The sequence below is a fragment of the Ambystoma mexicanum genome, chromosome 2q (genome assembly GCF_040938575.1).
Source record: "Ambystoma mexicanum isolate Mex_15411 chromosome 2q, UKY_AmexF1_1, whole genome shotgun sequence".
Classification (NCBI taxonomy): Eukaryota; Metazoa; Chordata; class Amphibia; order Caudata; family Ambystomatidae; genus Ambystoma; species Ambystoma mexicanum.
The window spans coordinates 855,598,776-855,619,992 of record NC_090924.1 but is presented as its reverse complement, the minus strand read 5'-3'; the positions used below and the strand labels follow the sequence as shown (position 1 = coordinate 855,619,992).

General features: G+C 49.1%; 1 protein-coding gene across 1 annotated transcript in view; it reads left to right on the top strand.

Moving 5' to 3' along the window:
• Positions 1 to 21,217, top strand: part of MTPAP (mitochondrial poly(A) polymerase) — a 361,093-nt gene that overhangs the window by 135,961 nt on the left and 203,915 nt on the right. The gene's annotated exons all lie outside the window — the stretch shown is intronic.

The window sequence follows — 21,217 nt, the reverse complement described above, 5'->3', positions numbered from 1 at the left end:
TAGAACCTAACATCCCTACAAACCTTGGTATCTGAGCTTGACAATTGTTTGCAACCACCTACAGCTCTGCACGTGCTTGCACATTTACCGCTTCTGCAACCACCACAGACTGTCTCCACCAATGAGTCCTCATTCCTTATCTACATTTACCAATTGAAGCAGTGTTTTTTTTATCTGGATGGAAAACTACGGTTAAGGCTTCAAATTCCTTGATTCTTGTGAGATGTGGAATTGGAGGACATTCCGCTCAATCACCTCCAAGAAGCGAAGCATTAGGGAGATTTAGACATCTTGAAGGAAAAGGGCCTCCAATTATGATGCAGCTCTGAATGTGGCTGAAACTGGTTTCAAGCAAATCGGCTATCTTAAGTGTACCACCTTTCAGCCTGTAATGCAAGCAAAGCTATTGGATGTGCAATTTATCTCTTTGGAAATAAAATGGATGCAGTCCTTTAGACCCTTATGATGGATATTAAGATGTTCTTGTGCACATACAAAGTTCTCTTGGACATTTTCCTAGGCGCTTAAAGGAAGATCCATTAAGAACAGCCTGGGTTACCCACTAAACTGTCATTGCGGAAAAGCCAAAAATAAATGAAATCTGCAATGCAGCCCAAGGGAAAGTTGGGCAAAAAAAACATGAATCAACCTTTTGCCCCTCCCTCCATCCTTTGGCACCCAGCGTTGGGGAGAATTGTTTCCAACAATATCGGTTTTGCGTACCAATGTACAAATGGGTGCTATTTCTGCTATAGCAAGAACATGCGTTGAGTTCATAGGGAAGCCCCTCCTAACACCACCTCTACCCAGCCCTTCCCAGATGCCAGAACCTCAAGAAGAGGTGCACTTTCTCAAAAAGGGAGCCATTGAAAGAGTGCCTCCTTTGCAGCAGAACCTGGAAGTGTACTCCTGCTACTTCCTTTGAAAAAAAGCAAAATGCTAAATTCAAGCCCATCCTGAGGTACTTGAAACAAGTCCTAGAGTCTGTCTTTCCCTGGGCTAACGCTGCAGCACCTAATTTCTCTGTTACAAGGAATTCTGCTATCCTTAGGCTTGGAGATAACTTATTTCCACAAATCGATTAACAGAAAATACCTCTGGTTCATGGTTGGTGATCAACATTTTCAACTCAAGGTGCTGCCTTAAACAGCAACACGTGTATTTGCAAAGGGCCTTGTGCAAGCGGTACCACAGCTCTGGATGCAAGGTCGCCAGACAATCGGAATATGTACAAAGTGTTTTAAATAGAACCCTCTGCTTAATGGTAAACCAGTGTAATGTGCCCAAGTATGGCATGATGTGAACAAAGCAACACAAGAAAGAAACTAAGTGAAATGTGGAGTTTTGATTTACTTGCAAGCACTTATAACTGAATGGGGCGGGGGCTCAGGCCGAAAATGTTTGGGGCAACACATTGAGAAACATGATTTTTATACACAAGGCAGATGGAAGAGTATGAAACCTCAATGGTGGTTAGGGAGTTTAACAGTCTCCAGCTTCACTTTTATTTCTACAGGAGACCCACTGGATTAAGGGGAAAGAAGCAAAGTTTAGGGCTCGATCCATACAGCACATGTTTTCCTCTTCTTATGCTGCAAAGAAGCGGGGCGCTGCGATCCTGATGTCTCCCAAGGCCCACTTTACTACCAGAGCTCAGCGCCCCGATCATGATGGTAGATATATTATGATTAAGGGGATGTGAGGGGTGGGACCGTGACTTTGGAGTGTATCTATGCCCCGGAACGAGGCACAAGATGTATTGTGGAATGGGATGAGGGAGAAGATTATGGGTTTCTCGGTGAGTGTTCTCTTTGTGGGGCGGGGGCGATTTTAATATGGTTCTCTGTCCTGAGAGGGATAGGAAGTCATCCAACTTGGTTACCGACTTGCGCCTTCAGAGGAAGCTGGCAGCCACCTTTCGTAGGGTTAATGGGGAACTGGGGTTGGTGGACTCGCATACAGTTGAGCTGTGTCATGACCCACTTTTTACATGATTCTCTAAGCCTCATGCAACGTTTCCCAGGATAGATTATAACTTGATAGAGGGGTAGAAACCGTTTCGTGGTCTGACCATGATTTAGTTAGGGTCTGTTTGGGAGTCCCTTCTCCCCCATCTTCTGGAAGTCGATGGTCGTGCAATGATTCCCTGCTGCAAGATAAAGAATTGAGGCAGTCTCTCTTGGGCGCCATTAAACAGTATTTCGCTATCAATGATAGCAGAGAGGTGGCCGTCTCGCGGGTCTGGGAGGCGTTCAAAGCTACCATCAGGGGCACCCTCATGGAGATGGGCGCGAGGAGGAAGAGGGAAAGGGCCAGTGAGGAGAAAAAACTTAGAACGAACATTGCTGCCATTCAACCAGGGGGGAAATTGAGGTTGCAGATGTTCCCAGGTAGATGGGCGGAGCTGCAGCTCTTAAGGTTGAAGCTCGAAGCCATCTTGGTGTGTCAAACGGAGAGGAAGCTCGCCTTTTTGAAGCATAAGTATATGGAGAGGGGGGAGAAGGCAGACAGGATATTGGCTTGGAGGTTGTGAGAACTCAAAGAATAGGAGGGTGGATGCCATCTGGTCCCATGAGGGAGAAAAGGTTACAAGGGATGGTGTGATAGCGGAGCAATTTCGGCAATACGATGAGCGTCTTTATTCCTCGGATTATACGGTGGACGGTACCGATATTGATCGTTTCTTGGATCCTCTTCCCATCCCCCGGCTGACCCCCTGGAAACCCGATCACGCAGCAGGAAATCTCTTAGATTAAAGGGGGCACTACATCTGGAGATGACAGACTCATGGTTTGCTTTTTAAAACATTCCACTCGGTCCTGGCCCCGTTTATGGCTAAAATGTTTAATTCCGTGCTGGTTACCGGAGCTCTCCCACCTTCCCACCTCTTCCTGCTCCTACCTGCAAGGCTAAAAACCTTGGGGTCATCTTTGACTCCACACTCTCTTTCTCTCATTCCATATCTGACGTCTCTAAGAAGTCACACTACCAGCTTCACCTCCTCAGAGGTATCCTTCCTTTCCTCTCCTTTCCCCTCCTTTCCCCAGAAGCTCACTGTCTCTAGAGCCCTGGTTCTCTCAAATCTGGACTACTGTAACAGCCTCTATCTGAATCTGCCTGCCTCTACTCTCCGCCCTTTGCAACTCATCCAGGACAGGACTGCGAGACTTGTCCTTGACTTCAAGCCTAGGGACCGTATCTCTCCAGGACTGAAATCGCTACACTGGCTCCCAGTGGCTGCGAGGATTAAGTTCAAAACCCTCTGCATTGTCCACAAGGCCTTCTGGGGCCTCTGGCCAAAATACCTTCAACTCTCTCTTCCTAAATATCTTCCTTCTCGAGCTCTTCACTCATCCACCTCCAACTCCCTCAAGGTCAGCCGCTTCTCCAAGCAACGAGTTGGGGGTAGATCTCTCTCCGCTGCAGAGGCCTCCCTCTGGAGCAGCCTTCCTGCCTCCCTGAAACTTGAAGAGAACCATCTCTGGTTCCGGAAGCACCTCAGAACCTTCCTCTTTGTCTCCGCTTTCTCTCCCCCTCTCCCCTGTTAATATTACTGAAACTGCACTGAATCTGCATCAGGGCCACTCACCTACCCCGGTCCGTGGCCCTGCCACTCTCCCCTGCACTGCCTACCTGGCAACCCCTGCACTGTGGGGCTGTCTCTGTATCCCTACAGCCCCTCCTCCCAGCACTTGTCTGCACTTATCTTGCACTTGCCACCTGCTGGCCCTTATTATTTATCTTGTTCTACTAAACCTGTACTGCACTTCTCCTCTCCCTCTCCCCCTTGCACTTTTCCCTTCCCCCCCCACCCTGCACTTGCGCGATCTGAATGACACCTGGCCTAGTAGGATCGTTGTCTGTCTCCCCTTGTCCCCCCCCTGCCTCATCGCGCCTTGAAATACTTGTGTATAGGCGTGTTATAAATGCCATATATCATATATCATGTCCACTCTAGTCGTGGTTCTTCGAAAGGAAGGGAAAGACCCTACCCATTCTCAATCATCCAATTTCTCTTCTCAACACCGATGTTAAAATCCTGGCAAAACTCCTTGCTAACAGGCTGGCTAAACATCTTCCAACACTGGTGCATGGGGACCAAGTCAGTTTTTATCTGTGGTAGGCAAGGGGCAGACAATGTGAGAAAGACACTGAACCTCATGCACTAAGTCTTGAGGTGGGACATGGAGGCCTAGCTCCCTCTGGGGTCCCTCCTTTTGATCTCGGCTCTAGGGGGTTTCGTAATTAGTCATTGCTTATACTATTGCCCATACTGATTGATACCCACTGTGCCTTTGTGCAACTGAGTCATTGCCTAGGCTGATCTATGCCTACTGTGCCTTTGTGCAACTTGGTCATTGCCTATACTATTGCCCATACTGATCGATGCCCACTGTGCCTTTGTGCAACTTATTCACTGTCTATGCTGATCTCTGCCCATTGTGACGTTGCGTATTTTAGTTACTGCAACCCACTGTGCTCATGCTATTTGAACCTTTGTCATTGCAGCTCACTGAGCCTATGCTACCTTCTGCCCATCTGTAGCTGCCTATCCAATCCACTGTGTTTACTGGAATTTGGTTCTACATCATGAGTAGCATACCTTGCAGCCTGCTATTGTACGTACTTCTAATTATCCTCCACCATAGAGAGGACAGTAGCTTCCCTACAGTACTCTTGAGACCTGTAAACCATTCTACCATGACCATCGTCTCTACCAACACCAGTATGGAATACCCGGATCCCAGTCCCTCAACCGAGTTTCCCAGCAACCCATGTAGTTTACTCTATAGAAATTCCAGGCTTGGAGCTAGACTCACAAAACTCCATGAGCCTTTGACTAGAACCCTACCTCCTACTAACAAAAGATCCATCACCCAGAAGACTAATACCAACCATCTCAATACCAAGAGACTTCCTCCTACCCATACCAAAATTGAACAGTCTCATCCGATAGCACCCCCCTCAAAGGGGGATTAATAAATGCCAGATCCCTGACGGCACATGCTACTGACATCTGCGATTTGATAGTGCTCGATAACTTGGACTTTATCGCTATCACAGAGTCCTGGCTGCACGACGCAGCAGGACCCTTACTTTCCTTAGCCATCCCAGAAGACTTTACTATACTCAGGCAAGATAGAACCAATATGCGCGGTGGCGGTATAGCCATCATCGCAAAGTCTAGCTTGGGTATGAGAATCGCACCTACAATAGCATCCGACTCATATGAATCGCTTACCATTAAACTTCCACTAGCAAGCTCCCAAACATTGACTATCCAACTCATCTACAGACCCCCTTGTCCCCTAGGGACATTCGAGGAGGATCTCCACAACCTACTCTCCAACAACCTTAAAACCTCCTCCCAATTACTCGTCCTAGGGGACTTCAATTTGGGATTTAATGACCCCTCAGACAAAAATGCCACTATCATTTCCAATTCCCTCTCCAATCTGGGCATGACGCAAAAAACTCTAGAACCCACTCATAACAAAGGAAGAGTCCTCTATTGGCTAGTGGACTACAACTGTACTGCCAACATCAAAGCCATGATCCCTCAACCTTGGTCAGACCATCTCTTCCTTTGATTTGAATTATCCACCTCCAGGCCACCTCCACCAGCTCCCATCATGGCCCCGCCTTGCCTAACAAGAAATAAAAAGAACATCATCAGAGATAAACTGATCCCGGCCATTCTACCTATCCTCAACGGATTAGAGGATCATTTAGACCCAGAAACATTAGTCAATGAGTATAACAAAATAATGTTAACCACCCATGACAGCATCGCACCTCTGAAACTCAAAGTAAACCTAAATCTCACCTAAACAAATGGTTTACCCCTCAGCTTAAGGATCTGCGACTACTTAAGAGGAGCTGTGATACAGCATGGAGGCTTACCCCCTCAGTAGATCACAAAACCAATTATAGACCTATCACCACCGTACCGTTCTTACTAAAAATCCTTGATCGAGTGGCCTACATATAAATACTACCTTGAGACAAACCAACTATTGGGAATCCGCCAGTCTGGCTTTCGTCCTCAACACGGGACAGAAACGGCCCTTATTGATCTCAAAAGCCAGATCGACAATCTCAAAGATAAAGGCAGAGCTGCCATCGTTCTCCTCCTAGACCTCTCTGCTGCCTTTGACCTGGTTGACCATAAAGTCCTTTGCAACCACCTGTCATCCGCAGCACATTTCTCCCACTCTGCTGTCACTTGGATCCAATCCTTCCTCGATAATAGGACCATCCGCGTCTTCTCACCGCTAGCAGCAGCCGACCCAATTCCCATTACTTGTGGTGTCCCACAAGGCTCTTGTGTATCGCCCACTTTGTATAATATATTTACAAAGCCCCTATTCGACGAGCTGGACCATCTTGGTGTCGCCTACACCAACTACGCAGATGACACCCAGATACTCCTAACCCTATCCGGTAACTATAACTCGGACGTCAGCCGGATCAATGAAGTCTTCGCCATCATTCAGACATGGATGGCCACACATGGCCTCTGCCTGAATGATGACAAGACTGAATTGCTCCTTGTCGGATCCCCCAACACCATCCTGAAGCTTAGCCCCAATTATTCCAGCTTCATTATTGATGGAAACACTATTCCTATCGTGAAAAGTGTAAAAACCCTTGGTTTCTACCTAGACACCAACACTAACCTCTCCAAACAAATCAGCATGACCGCCTCAGCCACTGCTTACAAAGGTAAGCTGATTAGAGCCTGTAGACCCCCGCTATCCACCACCAGCTGCCTTACATTAGCTAGAGCACTTATACAGTCCAAATTGGACTACTGCAACAACTTATACGTAGGGGAAAACAAGTCTGTAATCCACAAACTGCAGGTCCTCCAAAATAATGCACTCCGAGCTGCTCTCAACATTTCTAGGAGAGAACATATCTCGGCTATTAGAATATCATGTAAATGGCTTTCCATCCAACAAAAAATCGATCTAAAAACGATCTGCCTTACCTACAAAGCCCTCAATCATCTTGCCCCGCCCTATCTAACCAATAAATTAACTCTGAAACCTGATGCCAGAATCACCAGATCCTCCAACACACTACTCCTGACGGTGCCTAAATACACCCTCCAAAGAGCCGGCGGAACCAGTTTCCCGGTTCTAGCCACCCAACTCTGGAACACTATTCCACTGGACATCAAATCCATCCCCACTTTTCAACCATTCAGAACCAAGGTCATCACCTGGCTACTAAATAAATAACCAACAGATCCGCAGGTCCTTCGGGATACCTCACTCCCACACTAGCACTCGCTCACCACCACCCTGCTTCTGCCGTTACTAGCTTCTTCAGCCTCCGTATCTATGGGTACTTGCTACTCATATCCTTCACAACCTATTATATTGTCTGATTGCTATCTGCATTAACTGTACTTCTGTAAATTGTATAAATGCTGCACAAATGACCTAATGTATTTTACCTATGCCTGTAACCATATCCTTGAGTGCCCACATACCACTGGGTCTGGAGCGCTATACAAATAAATAAACAAACAAACAAAACGAAACTTACAGAAATCTCCTCCCAATATAAAAAAGAAATCCATTTGGCCAAACGGAACTCTTTCAATAGGTGGATCTCCAACGCTAACTCGAGCATGAGGGAACTGTTCACCATCCTCATGGAACTAGAGTCCCCCATCCCGGATATATGCACCAAAGATAAAACTTGGTGCTCCGATATCCAGCAAGCCTTATCAAATAAAATGTCCTTACTCCAAACGAAAATAGCCAAAAAGAAAGCCTCCCTTACACAGCCATCTTAGACCAACTACTCCATCATAGATCTTGCCCCAAAAGCCCAGGACCCAGCTATACGGTTCATGTTCTCTAAAACATCTATTCTTGAGGTGGAGAAAGTCATCCTCTCTCTTAAACTGTCAAACTGCCAGGGCGATTCCTTCCCTGCCCAGTTTATAAAAGATGCTGCTAGGGATCTCTCCCCGTTTATTGCCAAACTTGTCAACTCCTCATTCACGTCCGGTACGGTGCCCACCAATCTAAAACAATCCTGGGTACTACCACTGCTCAAAAAGCAAACGTTAGACACTCTTATACCCACGAACTACTGTCCCATTACGACAGTCCCCTTCCTGCTTAAAATCCTGGATAAGATTGCCTATAATCAAATCCAAAGTTTTCTGGAACTACATAAACTCTTAGGAGAGCGCCAATCAGGATTCCGTCCACAACATGGCACTGAGACTGCCCTCATTGACCTAAATGCACAAATAGATGAACTAAGAGATAAAGGAAAAATGGCTCTCCTCTTGCTGCTGGACCTCTCGGCGGCGTTCGACCTCATGGACCATGGGGTACTTTGCAGCCACTTAGACTCCGCCGCACATTTCTCCAGAGAGGCAATAACTTGGATTGAATCCTTCCTTAGTGACAGGACTATGAGGGTGTTCTCCCCATCGGCAGCGGCGGACCCAATCCCCATCCGGTGTGGAGTTCCTCAGGGCTCGTGTGTCTCCCCAACTCTCTACAACATATTCACTAAGCCCCTTTTTGATGATCTGGACCATCTCAATATCACCTACACTAACTATGCAGATGATACCCAGATCCTCCTCCCACTTTCCGGGGATTACAGCAAAGATTTGGTCTTGGTGAATGGGGTGTATATCATCGTCCAGGCATGGATGGCAACCCACGGTCTATTCCTGAACGATGATAAAACAGAGTTGATCATCCTAGGGACACATTCTAACATTAAAAAACTTAGCCAGGACTATACCTCATTTGAAATCGATGGGCATATCATTAAGGTATCTAAAGACGTGAAGACACTTGGCTTCTATTTGGATGTCACCCTCTCTTTCGATAAGCAGGTGAAGTCATTGGCTTCGGCCACCGCCTACACCTGCAAGCTCATTCGAGCAGGCAAGCACTTTCTCTCTGACAACAACTGTTTTATCGTAGCGAGAGCACTAATCCTCTTGAGGCTAGACTATTGTAATGCCCTCTACATTGGAGCAAATAAATCCATCACCCACCGTATTCAAATACTACAAAACAATGCTTTACGAGCCGCCCTCGGTGTATCTAAAAGGATCTCATATTTCAAAGATCAGGCGTCAAAACAACTGGCTGTCCACCCAAAAAAAAATCCACTTAAAAGTAGCGTCCCTGGCTCACAAAGCCCTGAATAATGCCACACCAAACTATCTCTAACAAATTCACAAAAAGAAACCACACGCGCCCTACCAGAACCTCAAATGCCAGTAGCCTCATAATTCCAAGATTCAGGCTATCTAAGGCGGGGGGCAGCAGTTTCCAGGTTCAAGCGGCCCAATTATGGAACTCTCTGCCAAACCCTCTACGGGAGGAGCAGCCCTTTCTGAAATTCAGAACCAACTACATTAACCTGCTGAGGTCGGCCAATGATTAACCTATTGGTGCACACTCATCTTCACTCAACCCTAGCACATACACATCACCATCCTGTTCTCCTTTGATCTTAGGGACCGCCTCACTCCGCCCACCTGGCCGATGAGCTAACGTCCATCTTGTGCCTGTATATATATTGTCTTTATCCTATCTTGTATACATTTTGCATGTATTTTGTAAATTGCAATTGCCACCTATCTGTGTTACATTGTATTTTGTATTTTGTACATAGTATGAAACCATTGACCTTACCCTGTAACTTAAGCTTTGCATTTTCTGTACTGCTGCGCCCGGCTACCTTCGGGTCTGGTGCGCATTACAAGTGATTAAAACAAACAAACAATTTCCAGGTTTGGTCGGACAAGGGGTTGGAGCGGGCGGGTCAGCTCTTCAGCCAGGGTCTCTTCATTGAGCACGACCAACTGGCGAGAGCAATGGGGTGCAATCAGGTTTCTGTTTTTGAGTACTTGCGCCTTAAGGGGATCCTCACCCACCCCAGTTGGCTAGTTAGCCTGTCTCGCCCCCTCGCCCTCTTTGAGAGACTCATTGCAGAGTCCACGTCTAGGAAGGGTTATCTTTCTAGGATTTACAGCGTTCTGATCACAGCCAATTTGGAGGGTAGGCGGGCATTTAAGCAGATATGGGAGGAAAGGCTGGGATGAGCTCTTGAGGAGCCCACTTGGAGAGCGATTTTTAGATCCATTTTCTCAGGGTCTTTGTATACTTCGGCCATGGAGCATGGCTTCAAAGTGCTTCACTCTTGGCGCCATCCCCTTGCCACCCTGGCTAAGATGTTCGAGGGTGTATCCCCGTTATGACCCAGAATGTGCTCGCAGCGTGGTACCTGGTCCCATTTGTGGTGGGAATGTCAGGTCATCCAGGTGTATTGGGCTGAGCTGCTTAGTTGGATCAGGGACATAGTAGGCATGTACCCCCATGCCGGACTCTGAGCAGTATGCCTTCCCAAGGGTAGTTGGGGTAATGCTGACGGCGGGAAGGCTCGCTCTTGCTCAAAAATGTAAAGGTTCCTCTATTCCCTCCAAGACGGAGTGGCTTGTTAAGCTGTGGTCCATCTTCACGTATGAAAAGTTGTCAGCTATAGCCAACGATGCAATATCCTCATTTGTTCAGGATTGGTCAGTTGTTCTCCTAAATGATGACTGTGCTGCTATGAGACTGTAAAGCCAGCGTGTTGCTGGATCCATGGAGTTCCCTTGTGTTCCTTATTGTCGGTTCATTTGTTTTCCTGGCGCCCTGGTGGTTGCCCTGACCCCACTATGTCAGTCATTGTAATCTGGCTTATTGTGACAGTCTTCTTTTAGTTCGGTTTATAAGATCTATATCCATCTGGTAGTTTGACATTAGTAAACAGTAGAGGAATTAATTCATCACAGATCCCTAATTGTCTCTGTCGGTACTAATGCAGTGTTTCTTTGAAGTGAACCATATTTTCTTATTTCTTTGTTGTTTCTAGTTGGTTGAACCTTTCCTGCTCTTCTTATAACCTAGTTAAGGTATTCCCAGAACATATGCCAAGTTCTATTTAAGCCTTCAAGTTATCTCTTCCTTGCGTATTATCCTTCCTTGATTTCCTCCTGACCTGAACATTTTACCAAAGACGTGGGGGCCCAACTGCCTTCTACTTACAGATCCACCAGCGATATTCTGCTATTGTGCTTAGGCTGCATATTAATGTGTACTCCTCGCGTTTTGCTCGGGTCCCAGTACCATGAGGCCTTTTGGTGGGAATTATTTTGTCCTTAATAATGTTAGAGATTTCTTGGAAATTCCTGTTAATAGTTATTAAATATCACTAGGTATTGTGATGTTCTCTCTAGGAAGCCCTGCACAATTCAGGCATTACAATCAAGGTCTTAATAAAACGAGAGACACAGAGCAGTTGCAATGCACGTCTTTTTTTTAATACATAGGTGCGAACTGCTGTGGCTCCACCCTGTCACATGACATGCCTTAGGTGGCAAGGCTTTGGAGAGAAACATCGACGGGGGAAAAGTGTGCCTTGAAATAGAAACGTGACATTACATCTCCCCGCCCACACATTGGATAATACATGGATCCCTTATTCCATTTCCTCAATCCATCTTACAGGTTTCCGGGTGACTCTCATCGAAGGACTTGGACACTATTGCTCTGCTCTCTCCATCGCTGCAGCTGCCACCAGAGTCTACATCACTGCCCATGTAGTCAGACCCAGATTCTTGTGAAGTTACATCATCTGTTGTCTCAAGATCATAGGTGCCAGTTCACTTTTTAAAAGGAGGAGGAATTTCTGGTGATTCTGCGACTGGGATCCTCAGCTGACACCCTGGGTCCTTTGATGGCTGTCACGGTCAGTGGCTTGGGGTCAAAAGCAGGTACTTCCTTCTGCCCTTGGGGTTGTCGCTCCAGTACTACATCTCCTACTTGTAGATCCGACTCTTTGGCTCTTCTCTTCTTGTCTGCGTCTTCATTTTCATATTGTTTTTGGCATCCTTTGCTCTTGCTCTTAGATCTGGACCAGGGTCCGAAGCTGGCTCTGTACTCTGTGGAAGTCTGGTTCTTATTACTCTGCCAAACATCAGTTCAGAAGGATAGACTCCAGTTGAGCTGTGCAGTATTCTAATAGTCTTGCAGTAGCGTGCAAATGGCTTGCATGAAAGATCCTCGTGTGATGGAACACACTTGGAGCGTGCGATTTAGATTTGCCATAAAACGCTTGACAGTGCCATTTGCCTGAGGCCACAGGTGTAACTTTCCGGTGTTGGAACCGTAGGTATTCAGAAAACTTTTCAAACTCATCCCCACTAAAGGGAGGGTCGTTGTATGACTTTACTGTTGCTGGAATACCATAGTCAGCAAATATTTTATCAAGTGCTGGTGTAACCGCATGTTCTGCCCTTGAGTGAACCAGGTGTACCTCTGGAAAGCGACACATTTCGTCCATGACTACCAGTACATGTTTGCCATTTGCTAGTGGTCCAAACATGTCAACCGTCACTTCATCCCACACCTTGAGTGGCATCGGCGTCATTTTTACCGGCTGTGGGAATCTGCGTGGAGCTACAGCCTTGCAGATGCTGCAGGTTTCAAGAGCCTTTTGTACTTTAATGTCCATCTGTGGGAAGCACACGTTTTTTCGAATTTGTCGTTTGGTAGAGACGTTCCCTCTGTGACCTGTGTGAGCTAGATTGAGTACTCGATCTTGTAGTGATTCAGGAATGACAATTCTGTTTTCCTTCAATAGGAGCCCTTGCGGGGTGACTGATAATATGTCCTTCATTAGGTGAAATGTTTTGAAATGCTTTTGCTCTTCTGACAGGCTGGCGTCACCTTCCCATGACTCGCGCCATCTTCCTGATGTTAACTTGTCCTTGACTTGAGTCCACACTCTGTCTTAACCATTTCTCAAATCATAAAGGAAATACATTATGTCCTGTGGAGTGCATTGTTTACTATGTAGTTAATGTATTGCTCTGCTTTAGATGACTGAGTTTCTTCTTCTGGAGGTAGCCAGTATCTTGACATGAATTCCACTGGGTTATTGTCTTTTCCAGGCCAGTGAATAATGTCAAACAAGTATTCTTGCAATCGAAGCCCCCAGCATGCAATCCGCGGAGGCATCTTATTTATTTATTGTTTATTTATATAGCGCTTATACACGGGTGAAGTGCTTCAAAGCGGGAAGGTACTAAGGGAATACAGTAATCGTTCTTAGGACTTGAATATTCCGAATGATTGGAATACTAGGCCTGACAACATTTCACCTAGTGCAAGTGCATGAAGTGGTACAGTTGAGGGCAAGCTTGGGAAGGGGGATGGAAAACTGTGGGGGGGGACAGAGGGAAGGGGGCGGAAGAACAGGACAGACAAACTAACTGGTACTAGTACATTTAGTTCATGCATACATACAGACAGAGACGTGGGCAGTGGAAGGCAGGACCCTGGGTTAAATGCAGAGAGGTTGCCCCGCTCAGGGAGTGTGAGCAGAACGTGCAGTAATATTTAACAAAGTGGAGCGGCCCAGATGCAAGTGCAAAAGACTGGCAGGGGACCCAGAGACCTGTAGGCTCTGGAGGTGAGCCAGGCAACCAGTCAGCAAAAACTGAACAGAGTTAGGGAGGAGAAGGAGGGTGGAGAAAAAAGAAAGATTAGCAAGGGAGAGGGAGAGGGAGGGAGAGAGGAGGAGGAGGAAGAGGAAAGGAAGGTCTTGAGGAGTTTCTGGAACTTAAGGTGATCCGGCTCAAGAAGGAGAGAGGCAGGGAGGCTGTTCCAGAGGGAAGCACCTGCAGAGGATAAAGATCTAACCCCAAATCTGTTTGTGAAAGCGGCTCACCCACAGTGAGTTGGAGGATGACGAGCGGAGGACTCTAGAGGGAGAGTATTTAGGAAGAGAACGTTGTAGATGGTGCAGGCTCCGGCCCCAGAAAGCCTTTTGGATTATGCAAAGGGTCATGAATTTGATCCTTGGGGCCAGTGGAGGGATTTCAGCACCAGAGAGATGCGGTCCCATGACATGAGGCCAAGAATAAGTCTTGCGGTTCTGTTCTGGATGAGTTGTGGAAGACGGAGAGTAGAAGTAGGAAGATTGAGAAAGAGGCTGTTGCAATAGTCCAGCCTAGAGAGAACCAGGGCTCTCAAGTTGATGAGCCTATGGGGGAAAGTGAGAAGAGCTGCAGTTGGACTTTTTGGAGATGCCTGAAATGTGAGAAGCAAAGGAGAGAGTGGAATCGAAGATGACCCCAACATTTTTAACCTCATTGGTAGGTGAGGAGGCAGGCCAGAGAGAAAGGGGGAAAGCAGGAGCAGGGGTCCCAATGATGACGATCTCTGTGTTACTGACATTCAGGCATAGATCATTAGCAGCACAACAAGCCTGAATTGCAGATATATGAGCGAGGAGGAGGAGGATGCCGAGGGTAGCCTGAAAGAGAGCTGCGTGTCATCCACATAGCACTGAAAGTTAGAGGTAAAGGTAGAGATCATGTGGGGCAAGGGGGCCATGTAGATATTGAAAAACCAGCGGGAAAGGTTAGATCCCTGGGGGACACCACAAGTAGAGAGAGCGGTAGAGAGGAGAAAGGGCCCGGGTTCCACCTGGGAGAGCCAGTCAGAGAGAAAGGAGGTGAGCCACGCCAGGGCCTGATCTGTGATGCCCAGGGTATCACAGAGACGGGTCATCAGGATGTTGTGGTTTACCATATCGAAAGCTGAAGAGGTCGAGAAGAATGAGGACAGAGGGAGAGTTGGAGTCAAGATTTGAGAGCGGGTGTTCAGAAGAGCAGTTTCTGTGCCTTTGGATGCTCTAAAGCCAGACTGATGGTCATGGAGACAACCAACAGATTCAGTATGGAGGGTAAGTTGAGTGATAGCTAGCTTCTCCAGGAGTTTTCCCAAGAAAGGGGTGATGGAGATCGGGTGATAGTTTGCCGGAATGGATGGGTCGGCAGAGGGTTTTTTGAGTAGAGGGTGCACAAGAGTGCCTGAGAGGAGAGGGGAAAACTCCAGTGTCGAAAGAGGTTGCAGAGTTCGGTTAACTCTGGAGCGAGTGTTAATATTGTCCTTGATGGTTTTTGAGGGGCAAGGGTCCACCTGTTGGGAGGAGGCTTTCATAGACCGAACTTGTCTAGAGACCTCATCAGGTGTGACATGGGAGAGGGAGGAGAGAAGAGGGGGAGTGGTGGGGGTTAAAGGGGGGGCCCAAGAGCTGTTGGTGCTTGTGGGGGGGAAGCAAAAGAGCCGGAGAGGACAGGATGTCCTTTGTTTTGGTGATGAAGTGTGCAACCTGGGCTGATCAGAGGGCCTGGGTAGGTGTAGTAGATGATGCTGCTGTGGTATGGTTGGCCAGTTCCTTGCAGACATGAGTTTGACTGTGTTAGACACTGCAGAGAGGCAGGCTTGAATGTAGACTCTTTTCTTGGAGCTCATGCACAGTCTATATTGCCTTTGAAGAAGGCGGTAGGCCAATTTGTCAGAGGATGTACCTGAAGATCCCCATTTCTCCAGCATGGGGTCTGGCATGGATTCACATGCTCATGAATATTCCCTATCGTCAGGCTGGGAATCCTTGGTAAAGAAAAATAGTTTGTTTCATTTCTGAACTGTCTTTCTCCTAACAACCAATCGCTGTGCTCTGGGTCATACTGCCCCCAGCCAATGACTGCCCTCTACCTAAGCCCCTCCTCTAGAAGTCGTCTTCAGATTTTTAACACACAACGCACGTTCAAGTGCTGGGAGTTGTGCTTAGCTCTCGCTTTTTGGAAGAGTTTTACTCTATTTTTCGGTCAATCCAGCCTTGTGCTCCATCAATCATCCTTCCGATTAATGGGGACCCGTTTTTCAGATTTCTTCAGCACCACTCAGGGGCGGATTTCGTCGAGTTTCTTCGTGGAGGCTTCCAGAAGATTCTTCAGGCCTACGCAGCGTGGATCATGTCGGACGAGAAAAAAGGATTTCCCTTCCCTTTTCAAGCTTTGCTCCGACTGGTTTGTGGAATGTTTACATGGACGACAAACATTCCCAGTGCCTTTACTGTCTGCATCCAGCGCACAAGGATGAGGATTGTGCGGTTTGCCGTGAACTCTCAAAACGCATGTTGAAGGATCAGCGTAAATGGCTGGAGGAGTGGCTGCAGGCCAAGGCCTCTGCACTGGGTGGGTTCCACGAGCATGCCTTTCCTGGATCCGGGAAAGCTGAGTGGGCTTTTAAGTCCTTTGAGGGCGTCGCTCCTGCAGGGTTCCAACAAAAGGCCAAGCACTGTGAGTCCGCCAGGGCTCGTTCGACATCCCCAGCTGCATCGATCTCTAGTCAACGCTCCGAATCTTCATCCAAGAGCAAGTCGGATCACCCGAGCAAACTGAAGGTGGCCCAGGAGACGACCAAGGAGAAAAGCAAACGGGGTACGACGTCCGGCCTACCCTCGACTGAGAAGGCCCCCAAGGAGAAGGCCAAGCAGGACAGGGGTCCTGGCCTGAAGGCCCAGGTGCACCAAACTAAGGAGACTCCCTCTATCAAGGTGGTGGTAGCGTCCCTTTTTAAGGCTGCAGAGGCAGACCCGCAGGGTGCCATTCTGAAGGCAAGAGTGGCCCTCTCTCCCAGGAGAGAGACTATGTTCCAGCCCATTGAGAAGGCCCCAGATAAGAAGATTGCCGGTCATCTCCCAGAGACGGTCCCCTCTGGACGTGAACAAAGTGGGGTGGGTGGGAGGCGTTGAAGTCCTCCAGGGCACCGATATCTCCTCTGCGGAGGAGGAACTCGTCTACCTCCAGACCATCCAAGAAGACGGTGGCGATGAGGGAAACATTGGTGTCACGCCCTACGATGAGGGCACCAACGAGGGCGATGATGAGGGCGACGAGGATACCGTCGAGGAAGACGGAGGGCCTCTGGACGACGAGGCAGCTGGCCCTGCTCCTCTGCCCCCGCTGCCTGTCTGTCCCTACACCACAGCTGCCACCTAGAGATCTTTCAATGGACATTCTCTCCACCCTTCATACACTTGTATCTGAGATACAGAAGAGGATGCCGGCTGCCCCTCGGCGATGAGGGAACCGCCATCCGAGAAGAGGAAAAGGCACCCAATGCCTCCTTGCCACCCGTCGCTTCCTTATCCGCCACCCCCAACTGGTGACACTGGGTCGGACACAGCGACGACAATGGGCATGGAAAACGGCAGCGGGATGGGGGAACTCCCGTCGCCTCCGCCGAGATCCTCTCCGACGGACGAGATATGATTGTTCCATGCAATGATCTCCAGAGCATCAGAACTCTTCCAGCTCGAGCCAGAGGAGAAGGAGGGCTTCTTATACCTGCACCGCGAGGTGAAGAGGAAAAACATCCTTTCAGTCCCACTCTTGGATGACATTTGGGATGAAGGAATGATGCTCATGAAGAACCATTCTGCGGCCCCAGCAAAGAGGGACCGCCTAGAGAAGAAATACAGGATGCTGGACTCTGCACTAAGTGCTTGCGGGCCCAACTGTCACCAGACTCTCTGCAGCGGCCAAGAAGAAGTCGTCGGGCTCTACGTCTTGGCAGCGTCCACTTCTCCTGACAATGAGGGGAAGAAATTGGATGCGATGGGAAGCAGAGTTACCTACTCTGCAGTGGCGACCATCCAGGTCGGCCAACGCCCTTGCTATTGTAGCGCGCTACTACCGGGAGCTGTGGTTCAAGCTTGCACCTCTGCTGGACTCCCTTCCCGACGATAAGAGGTCTGAAGCGCTGGAGATTCTACAAGAGGGTGAGGTGGCGTCTGAACACAACATCACGGTGGCCACAGACATCACGGACACGGGTTTCTGCCAGATGGATAATGGCGTTTGCCTTCGTCGCCATTGCTGGCTCAAGGCCCCCAACTTTCGACAGGAGGTCCAGACATGGGTTTTGGACATGCCCTTTGATGCAGACAATCTGTGGCCCAGGAAACCAACAGGGGCTGCGCCAAAGCCTTTGGAGGAGGACACCGTCGTCACCAGGGACCCGAAGTCAGCCTGTCAACCTCCAAGCAAGAATGAACCGGCCAGGAAGTCGGGCCCCCACTGTTGCACCCCGGTGGGAGGCCGGCTGGCGAACCTCGCCGGCATGTGCAAGACCATCTCCACCGACCATTGGATGCTGGACGCTCTCGCCCACGGACACACTCTAGAGTTCCAACGGTAGTGTCCCCAAATACCACCAGTGGCCCGGCAGGAAAACCACATCACTCTGCTGCTAGAGGTTCGGGCCGTGCTAAAGAAAGGGGCGATGGAGCTAGTTCTAAAGCGACTTTGGGGCTGCAGAGTTTATTCAAGGTACTTCCTCTTGCAAAATTAGACCGGGGGCTGGAGGCCCATTCTCTATCTGTGACGACTAAACAAATATATACAGTCCCAAAAGTTCTGAATGGGCACTCTTCAACACGTGCTCGGACAGCTGCAAGAGGGAGACTTTCTGTCGTCGTTGGCTCTGGAGGATGCGTACATCCACATCCCCATTTACAAAGGACACTGCAAGTTCCTGCGCTTCGTCGAAGCATTACCATTTCAAGGCCCTTCCCTTCTGGCTGAAATTGGCGCCCAGGGTCTTAAAGTGCCTGGCCCCGGTGCCAGAACATCTGTGACTGCAAGGGATCCACGTCTACCTGTACTTGGATGACTGGCTCATCGAGCCGAATCAAGAGATTTCGCTGTTGACCACGCGGCGAGGACAGTCCGCCTGCTGATGGATCTGGGGTTCTCAGTGAATTATGCAAAGTCCTGCTTGACTCCATCGCAGGACGCGCTGTTCCTGGGATCCCGGCTCAACACGGCGTCATGCCTGGCATCACCGTCAGAAGAGAGGGTAGCGGCCATCCTGGGCAAGGTGCAGCGGCTGTTAGCCCTGACGTTTGCCACGGTGAGGGCCATCAAGTCTCTGCTCAGCATGATGTCGTCATGCATTTATGTCATCCAGCTCTGCACGTTACAGATGTGCCCGCTGCTGGAGTTTCTTGTTGGATCCAGGTGTCTGGAAGCTTCCAAGACGAGATCCCTCTCGACGAGGGGTTCCGTCGGGCGATAAGGTGATGGAGCATGCGCTCACATCTGACCGGGGGCGTGCATTTCCAGGCCCCTCTGCACCAGGAGATGGTCACTACAGAAGCTTCCCTGGATGAATGGGGAGCCCACACCGGAAGTCTTCACGCAAGAAGCCTGTGGCTGCTGGAGGAGAAGACGTTGCATATCAATGTTCTGGAGCTACGGGGGGGGATGTTTTGGGCCCTCAAAACATTCCTGCCATCTCTCAAGGGCAAGGTGGTACTGGTCTTCACGGACAACACCACGATGATGTTTTACATCAGGAAACTGGGGTCACCAGATTCTCAGCGCTCTCCAAAAAGGTTCAGGATTTACAGCACTAGGCCATCACCAAGGGGATGTTTCTCATTCCGTTTCATCTGGCAGGAGAAAAGAACACTGTAGCCGACTCTGAGCAGGGAGCTCTGTGCTTCCCACTAGTGGGAACTCGGGCAGGATCTAGTGGAGAACCTTTTCCTCAGATGGAGCATCGACTTGTTTGCGACGGCGACGAACACCAAGTACCATAGGTTTGCCAGCAGGTTCCCCCAGCAGGGGAGCATGGGGGACGCATTCTCATTCCCTTGGGAAGGCCTCTTTCTGTATGCGTTTCCTCCGTTGCGGATCTTGTTGCCAGGGAAGTAGGCGCCATTCTTCACCACGATCCAGGGTCTCTGAACCAGAAGGCCTGGCTCCTGCAGCGCTAGAATTCAGTGGATACGATCTCCCAGCGGCCTGCAAGGTAGTCCTCGCCAAGGCTAGAGCATCATCTACATTGAAATGCTGCGGACTCAAGTGGAAGAGATTTGCTATTTGGTGCCGTTCTCAGAAGATTGACCTTCTGAGGGTCACAGCCCCTCAGGTATTTCCATACTTGCTGTCGTTGGCCAAATCAGGGTTGGCTCGCGCCTCCTTCAAGGAGCATCTGGCAGCTATCTTTCCGCTACACCAGATCCCCAGAATAACCCTCCTTGTGGTCGCACCGGTTGGTCAAGCAATTAGTCAAGGGACTATTCTGCTCGTTCCTGCTGGTGAAGGCTGCGGCCCCAGCGTGGGAACTCAATGTGGTGCTTACTAGGCTCATAGATCCCCCGTTCGAGCCTATGCATTCTGCGCCACTCAAGTTTCTGTCGTGGAAAACAGCTTTTCTCTTGGCCATCACCTCTGCACGACGAGTGGGGGAGATCCAGGCTCTCTCCTGTAAACCACCTTACTTGACTTTCCACGAGACGAGGGTGGTGCTGAGGGCGCACCCCTCCTTCATGCCCAAGGTGCCGTCAGACTTTCATCTAAACGAGCCCTTGGTGTTGCCTGTATTTTTTCCGATGCCTTTGTTGCTCACTGAAAGGACTTTGCACTCGCTGGATGAGGTTAGAGCGCTAAAGTTTTATGTGGATGCACAAAGAGTTTCTGGAAAACATCTCAGCGCTTTGTGAGCTTTGGTCCTGTGAACCATGGGAAGGCCTTGTCCAAGGCTTCCATTTCCAGATGGCTCTCCGGCTGGATCACCCACTGTCAATGGTTGGCAAACCAACTGCTTCCACCAGGGCAATCGCTGCTACAATGGCGTTCCTGTCTGGTGTGCCCCTGCTGGACATCTGCATGGCTGCTACATGGAGGTCGACACACCTTCACGAAGTTCTACTGCGTCGACAGGGATTCTAGGGAGGAGTCCAGAGTCGGCCAAGCAGTGTTGCGCAACCTGTTTGTTTGAAGGTGAGCCTGGTGAGGACGTGAGAGGTGCTTATGTTGAGCCTTGCCACCTCCTGTGGTTGTGCATGTGTGTACTGCTATGTATTCTTTATTCATGAGCATGTAAATACATTCCAGACCCCATGCTGGAGAAGGAACAAGTTACTTGCCTGTAACTGTTGTTCTCCAGTATGGGTCTGGCATGGATTCACATGCGAACCCTCCTGCCTACCCCTCTGCGGCTCTTCTCTTGGTCCTACTGCCACTTTACGTGCTACCAAATCTTAAAATGGCTGCCAGAGGAGGGGCTTAGGTAGAGGGCAGTCATTGGCTGGGGGCAGTATGACCCAGTGCTCAGTGATTGGTTGTTAGGAGAAAGACAGTTCAGAAATGAAACTGATTTTTTCTTTACAGAGTATTCCCAGCCTGACGACAGGGAATATTCATGAGCATGTGAATCCATGCCAGAGCCATGCTGGAGAACAACAGTTACAGGTAAGTAACTTGTTTCTTCCGTTCCACTGCTCTGCACTTGCGTTTAAGGGCAGCCAGAGT